This window comes from Lathamus discolor, chromosome 6 (genome assembly GCF_037157495.1).
Source record: "Lathamus discolor isolate bLatDis1 chromosome 6, bLatDis1.hap1, whole genome shotgun sequence".
Lineage (NCBI taxonomy): Eukaryota > Metazoa > Chordata > Aves > Psittaciformes > Psittacidae > Lathamus > Lathamus discolor.
Genome location: NC_088889.1, coordinates 22,360,665 through 22,368,932, shown reverse-complemented (window position 1 = coordinate 22,368,932; position 8,268 = coordinate 22,360,665).

Sequence of the window (8,268 nt, the reverse complement as noted above, 5' to 3'; positions counted from 1 at the left end):
GAACTAACTGTATAAAACTCACAGAATCTTCATCCTCTGCATCCGCATCACCATCTCCTAGAGGCTCAGCTGGTCTCAGCTGTCGTCCAGAACCTGAAAGCAGCATACTGGTTATTGGTGTCTGCAGGAGCCACACAGAGCACAGAGCAGTCAAGCAAGCTGAAGCTCTCTGGAGCAGCACACCCAGGGGATGTGCATGGGCTAGCTATATAAAGGCATGCTTTCATTTAGATTCATAGAATCATAGAATGGGTTGGGTTGGAAGGACCTTAAAGGCCATCTAGTTCTAACCCCCCCCACCTCTCACTAGACCAAGTTGCTTAAAGCCCTGTCCAACCTTGCCTTGAACACTTCCAGGGATGAAGAATCCACAGTTTCCCTGGGCAATTTGTTCCAGGGTCTCAGATCTCATCAGGCTGATCTTTCCAAAGATACCAGCAATGGTCATATTCAGACACGTAAAGACTTTTGTGAAGGAGAAGATCCCCAGAAAACGTAGAACTAGAAGCTGGACAGGTTTTTCAGTTTTTTCTTTTTTTTTTTTTTTTTTTTGGTTACCGATTGGGGATTGAGGTGTGTATTGGGCAGAATCAGCAGGGTTTTGACAGGGTGTGGCTGCGGGGTGGTCTCTGCGGGAGGAGGTAACAGACCACGCTGTGAACGTGTTTAAGAAAGAGTGGTAAATGCTGAAAAGAAGCAGTAGAAGAAGAAGAGAAAGACAGAGAAGACCACACAAGAGCAGGAGGAGAAAGAAGAGATGGCAGAGCAGGAGAAATGTTGAAGCAAAATATGATCCTGAGTAGGGGCTAGAGGAAGAAAAGCAGCCCAAGCAAAGACAGAAAGGAGAAGGCTCGACTCTTGTGGGTCAGCAGATGCTAGAGGAACCTAACCTAGGGCAACTGAACTCGAAGCAAGGAGTGGAAAAAGAAAAGCAGCCACCATCTGCTGACCCCAATCTCCTGCACCAGCCCTCATGTCCCCAGAGAGACTGAGTGTAGCCCACAGTGAGGCTACTGGAGACCAGAAAGAGCAGAGATGTGCATGGAGGGGAGCTGAGGTGTTTTTCCTTACATAGTTTTTTTGTTTGTTTTTTTGTTTCAGAATCAGTAATTAGAGATTCATTAATTGCCATTAAATTTATTTAAATTTCCCATCTTGAAACTCTTCCTTGATTCTGACAGAGGTCTTAAGGGCTGGAGAGTAAACATCATGAAGATGTTATAGTCCATAAAGATTTTGCTTTCTTGGTTTTTAAAAGTATTAAGGGCAGAGAGAGATGAGGTTAAGGCGATGGGCTTCTGAAAGTATGATTCTCTTGAAATGTATTAAATTGGGCACAGAAGAATGAAAGCAGCATGAATGCATCATCAGAGATTCAGGCTTAGCCAGTAGAGGACACTGTGGCCGAATTACACATTCCCTGATGCACAGGCTATTCTAATACAAGCATAATTCCTTGTCCTGATAACTACGTCTCTTTACTGTCTCCATGCTTCAGTTTTTTCAAGCCATCAGGCTGTCTAGCTCTCTCACACCCAATTCTGCAACTGTCATTAATACATATAGTTTTGGCTCTCCTAAACAGATCATGTGGCTTAAAAATATGCTCAAACACTACAGAAGACAGCCACAAGCAGAATGGCGCAACTCAGTCATTGTCTACTTTAAATGAAGAATCCTTGGGCTGGAACGCGACATTTCTGGATGTGGATATTATATGCTGTGTGTGCAGACAAGCTGGCACAACTTATGCATCTACGCAATCACTCTAACTTACACAAGTTGCCGAGCTCTTGTTAGAATGGGTGTGATTTTGCTAGTCTTTCTTCATACTTTTCCAATCTACGTTTACTTTTTCCTTGACCTTTCTGAAGATTAAAATATTTAGTACAGGCAGGGTTTTAAATAAGTTATGCCATGTCATCAGTGATGGGCCACTTTGTTAAGATGAATGGATATAGTGTGCTTCCAGTGGGGATATCCCACAGCAATCTCTGGGACAACTTTCCAAACTTGACAGAATAGGAGGCATCCTCATTAGCCATATGTACATCACCTTAATCAGCTCTCCTGCCTGTATTTTAGCTCCAGAGAACTAGGATCATCTGAGAAAACATCAGGACTGCCAGATCATGCCTCTTCTAGCCTTCACAGAACTAGTCCTGATGCCTACAATGAACAATTCTAGAAAATTATCTTAATGAAGACCCCAATTCAGATTAAAGACCTGCATAAATCGGATTGGCTTGTTCTGTTGTTGGGTTTTTGGTTTGAGTTTTTTGTTTGGGTTGTTTTTGTTTTTTTTTTTCCAAAATCTTCAGCATTTACAATATTTAGTATCTGAACAAAATTGGAAAATGACCATGACCTTGTTAAAAAATTTACATATGGATTTCTGAACCTGAATTTAGGCATTTTCGCTTGAAAATTCTAGAATCCACTTGTGAATCTGCTCACCACATGTGCTTTAGTAAGCATCATTATGAGGAGAAAAGCTGCAGAACTGAGGCTTGGTTGTTTAACTTGCTTACTACTAGTAAAGATTCAGGTGCCAGCAGAAAAATTCTATAGCTGTTACTAAAATTCCAAGAAATAGTAAAGACTTAGTCTTGTGGCATTACCGTATTTTTCACTTGGGAGAATCCCACCCACAAGCCCTGTGGTCCAGCAGAATGACTTAACAGGATTGCTACAGCATTTGCTCTTCTGTGCTTAGCACTTCAAAGATAACTACAGCAAAGATCCCTGGTGGCTGCCAATAATTCTGCTACTGGAAGAGAAAAAGGAAAGAATTATCTGGGAGAATTCTTGGGCTGGTTCACTGCTGTTTCTCTTGTTTTACCGTGGTGTAATTTCAGTGATATTTTGGTTGTCTGGAACTTCAGTAAGGCAAATATGAGGTGCTCCGTTCTCAGGACTTGGATGGTCCTGTGTAGCTTGTGCCATTGCTTTTTTACCATTCAGTGGGCCATACCCTTTGAGCCTATCCTACAGGTTCTAACAGAGGTGAAACTTTTAAAAGCAGATGTATTAAACAAAAGAATGATTAGGTGACCAACCTAATTTCAAAATCTTCCTATTGCTAAGACCTGGCTACTCCTAAAATCCAAGAGAATTAGATTACTTACTGCAGTGATAGCTGAACACTTGTTTCCCATTGGGATGACATTTTAAAGCAACAAACACTGCCAACTCTTGGTCAGTGTGAATGTAGAGAGATAGACCCGGTCATCTCATCTGGGCCTGGACCAGGAGAGAAGTTTCTTAATTTTCACTAGCTGTTGATCAAGCAAAGCCATGGGTGTATGAGGCATTATGGTGGCTTCACACGCTTGGCCAAATATTGGCAGGCAATTGCTCTGCCTGTCCTTGCTAGAGGGGCTGCAGATCCAGGTTTGCCAAAACGTCACCAGAGAAATCCCCTGCTGTTAAGAGGAAAGTCTGCAATCTTAAAAGGTCTCTCTCACCATCATCGTGGAAGGGACAGAGTGCTGTGAAAGCCTTCAGGAAACTGTTACCTCTCGTAAATTATGATAGTAGGACTCTTTCCTACAAAATCAAGCAACAGATTACCATCCCCAAGTCTAATAGATGTGACTGAGACTGCATGGAGGGACATCAGCTATACGAATGACCTCTGTTCCCAGAGCTCCCCACCGAGGCTTTTCCATCCACTCTGATTTCCCCAAACTCTGCCTACTCTGCCCCTCTACCATAGTTGATCCACATCATAAGAGACCTCTTGTGCCCCTGATTCCTACTGTAGATTAAGATTTGCTTCAGATTTTTTCCCAATTCAGAATACTTTAAGAACAGATCTATAAAAGGGGGGAATTACAGTACATCAATGAGCTCCATTTTCAGCAAAGCCTTCTTTCCGTGTATAACGGACTGTGCCAATCTGATTTATATGCATGTCATTCTCATGCCCCAAATAGCAGCAATGGCAAAATTTTATAGGTTTTAACCTTTTTTATAAACCCTGAACAATCAATGCCTTGTTCAAAATCTTTTCATAAACAAGATGGAATTCACATCAGTGAGTACTTCTAATAGCCACTGAACTGACTTCAGAACAAGGGAATTTTTTGAAAGCACACAGTAGGAGTTATATAGGCTGGAACATTTTCATATCATGTGACTGAAAAGTGTATTTGCTTTTTTAAATGCAATTAAAAAAACCAATAATTTGTCTTTAATCTAGCAACCCAGCTGGACTGTTCTGGGTAAAAACCACAAAAACATCAAAAAAAATTGGTTGGTTTTTTTTTTTTTTTTGTATTCCTATTTTGTGGGTACCAGTCTCCAAAACTACACTTGAGACATTACAATCAATTTTGAATTTGACAGTGTCATTGAATTCAAGTCAAGTGGGTTTTAATGTACTGTATAAACTGAAGTGAAACCTAACTTTAATTAGGACATTTGCATATAAAATTACCATAGTCTGTATATATTAAAATCAAATAAAACAGCAAATGAGAACACTGGAGATGTCGTTAAAAAAAAATAAATAGGAACAATAATGTCCTTTGCTCATCACCCTGGATCCCTTGCTTACAGATTTCTCTGCAGTTCTTAGATGTGGGCTTTCTGCTTTTTAAGATTTTATGCTAAAGTTATGTTTACATATGAATGTCATGAATTTAAGTAATCTGCTCTGATCTTTAAGCATATACTTTTTCCTTAACTTCTTAGGCATTATCTTACCTGCTAAAAGTGACTTTGTTTTAGAATCATAGAATCATAGAATAGTTGGGGTTGGAAAGGACCTAAAGATCATCTAGTTCCAACCCCCCTGCCATGGGCAGGGACACCTCACACTAAACCATCCCACACAAGGCTTCATCCAACCTGGCCTTGAACACTGCCAGGGATGGAGCACTCACAACCCCCCTGGGCAACCAATTCCAGTGTCTCACCACCCTAACAGGAAAGAATTTCCTCCTTATATCCAGTCTAAACTTCCCCTGTTTAAGTTTTAACCCGTTACCCCAGAGACCCTCCCCAGCATCCCTATTTCTTTTTTTTTTTTGTCAAAAATAACTAAAATGCTCTTGTTTTGTTGTTTTCCCTAGGATTTTAATGTACCTCAGTTAAAACTGGCAGGAGTAGCATGGTTGCAATGCACATATGCCTTACGAAGATGCAGGTAAAATATTGCTTATTCTTGAGCAATATCTTCACCAGAAGAGATTCACTGTGTACTGACTGGTGTGAACTACTTAATTTCAACAAATCGTTTCTCTTAACAGATAGAAACGTGACCTGTGGTAAATATTTATCTACAGCTGAAAACTTGTATGTTTTGATCACTTATTTATTACTATTCATCAATACATGAAGGTCACAACCTGTGACTTTTCTTTACTAGGATTTTGGTGTTTTTTATAGTTACCCTTTCTTAGCTATGGTAAGAAATGAGCAGCCCTGTTTGTGCAGTACTGTGGAAATTTACAGTGTCGTGTCCATAGCCTGTTAGACCTGTGCCTTGACATGTGGGCAAGGCTGGGACGTCTTTAGATCAAGTGTTTTCTGACAGTTCAAAGCACACTCTGGGCACATAACCTGATTTGTCTTATTAATAAGGAGAAGGAGGAGTGAACAGCTGCAAGGCAACCAACAGCAATAATAATATAATTGTCATTGTTGGCATTGTGTCTGACCCAGCAAAGAATTTATACATGTAGGTCAGCAGATTTCACAGTCGCCCCTTGTGTGCTAATGTCTTGTTGTAAATAAGGCTGTGCATTGCTGCTGTCAGGGACAGCTTTATCTGACTGCCGTATCAGACCTCTCTTCTTGCAGCCATCAGTCCCGGTACCTATATATGTGCCTGTCCCTGTGCGCCCAGGCACCCTGTCACGGCTCCGTTACTTCCCATGCACTGCTCCAGAATCCCTCCTATTTTCAAAATTAAATCCCATTCTCAAAATGGGTATTGAGCCTGATTTTTTCCTCACAGCTTCTTCTCCCTCTCTGGCAGGTATCGCAATTACTGGGATTCCTTTTCTTCCCTCAGAGCTCTCACAGCCACCTGAGCAGTGCTGCTGTGAAGCCCCACAGCCCCTTCTGATTCTCTTCTTATATTTGAAATAGGGAATATTTAGAATAGTTAAAATACTTAAAATCATGGGTCCCAGTTCAGGAAAGCACTTGATAACAGGAACACTATGCACATGCTTGGCATTCATCTTGGCCTCTCAAGAGCACTTTTTCAGATAGGTAAGTTCACCTGACTTTAGTTTACTAAGAGAAATTTTTCACTTCTGGGTTATAAGCAAAAAGGCAGCAATTTAAACACCGTACTTTTTCTTTGGCAAGCTCAGTGCTTCAGATTCCCTGCCTGCTTCTTTTTTTTCCCCCATCCCAATCCACTGTCTCTATTACTTGGATAAATGATGGAATTAATGCACCTTGCAATGGGCTCTTTGGATTTTCCCAAAAGACCAGAGACTGATGAATAAATGTAGCTCAACCAGCTAATTAAAAGGTCACTTCATGTAGGCAGTGTTATCAAGCATATAAGCTATTCCCTTTTTTGTTTGTTTGGTTTCTTTAAAGCTCCCATGACTGAAAAATGGTCTAAATCTGATTTAATTTTTTTTTAAAGCCCTCACAGTCAGTGGCACAATGACAGAAAAAGGACCACCTTTTCTCCATCTCAGCTACCATTTTCTGGGTAACAACATGAATTTTGGCACTTAAAAGAATTATTTTCACCACTTTCCAAAACTAACTGTGCTAAAGATCTCTGAATACACAAGCAGATCTTTGTGTTCTAACTGCATCAATTGGCTTGACAAGCTGGGATTTGCTTATCCCTGCACTAAAAATGTGCAAATGATACATACAAGCACCGAGTAATGCCTACACGTTACTCAGCAGTGGCCCAAAATGTTTCACTATTTCTCGTTGTTTCCCCCAGGGTTTTTGTATTCAGCTCAAGTTACAAATAGAAATGGTGACCTAGGGCTACATTGAAGAGGACTAAAAGCCTAGTGATGCTGTAATGCTTCAAGGTCTATTGTTAAAAAGAAATAAAGCATGGGAAGTTTGTTGTCCAGAACTGCTGTCTGGAAGCTACACGGCAAAGAATATCCGCTCTAACACCAGGCCTTGGGCTCTGCTATGAATTTCCTTGAGTGCAAACACGAAGTCTAAAGACCATGAACAAGAAAAACTGGGAACACAGGAGTGTTGCAGAGTTGCTCTGGGGGTTGGCTGTGGCAGTTCAGGGCAATTATCCCCAACACCCAAATCCTCCTGAGCAGTTTGCTGGAGGAGTCATGTCCTTTCAAGAAAGCAGTGCTTGAGGAAAACGATCTGCAAGCACCGGCTGGCAAAGATAAGAATCTGAAAGTGTCTGCAAGTAAAACCTGTGCACGCAATGTGTTCCTCGAGGAAGCTGCCACGAGGTTTAAAGCACCTCACAGGCCCTTGCACAGTCTGTGTAGGCCTGACCATAAGCTCCGGCAGTCCCATGGCATTTCCAGCTAGCAGCTCCAAATATGCTGCGGATCAAGAGGTTCATCTTCTACAGAGATTTCCTAGCACATGCCAAGGACCTGGATCCATTCCATTGTCCTGCAGGATACCACAGACTGAGTTACAACTGCTGGGCAGGGCTGTGGGGCACGGCAGGACTGCAGTGGGAATGCCGCGGCTGTCACTCTATCTGGGCAGGATTCGTGGCAATGGGGAGATGCGGCAGCAATGTCACAGAGCAGGCTGCCTCTCCCAGCCTTCCATCGCAGGAATGTAGCGTTACTTCACTTGAACCACTGCCAGGGAGACAGCGGGGGGCACGCAGTAGCTCCAGCTAGACGGACCAGCTTGTCAGCTCCAAATGAACAATTGCCACAGTGGAAAAGCAGCTGTTCTGACTCAGAAGAAGTGATAAAGTGAGGAACAGCACCTCCCTTTCAGTGTTTCCCCTCTGCCCTGTGCTGGGAGTAGGACCCACCTCACCAAGCCCAGAAATTCTGGTCTCCCTAACTTTCCCTGGGATGAAGACAAAGAGCTAGTTTGGAATGAAGAGAAAAGATTGTGCTGCTATTATCTGCAGGATGCAATCAAAACCAGCTAGGCCTGTGTTTAAGGTATACTCCTGCCTTTGTTTTGCGTTTGGTTTGGTAATGCCCCCTGGCTGCACCCTGTCACTGAGCTGCATACTTGTGCTGTGATGAATGCAGCTCAGGCTTTGGAGCCAAAAGCAGGGGCTTGTAGCACAACAGAGCTAAAGGAGCAGCTACTCCCAAATAACCA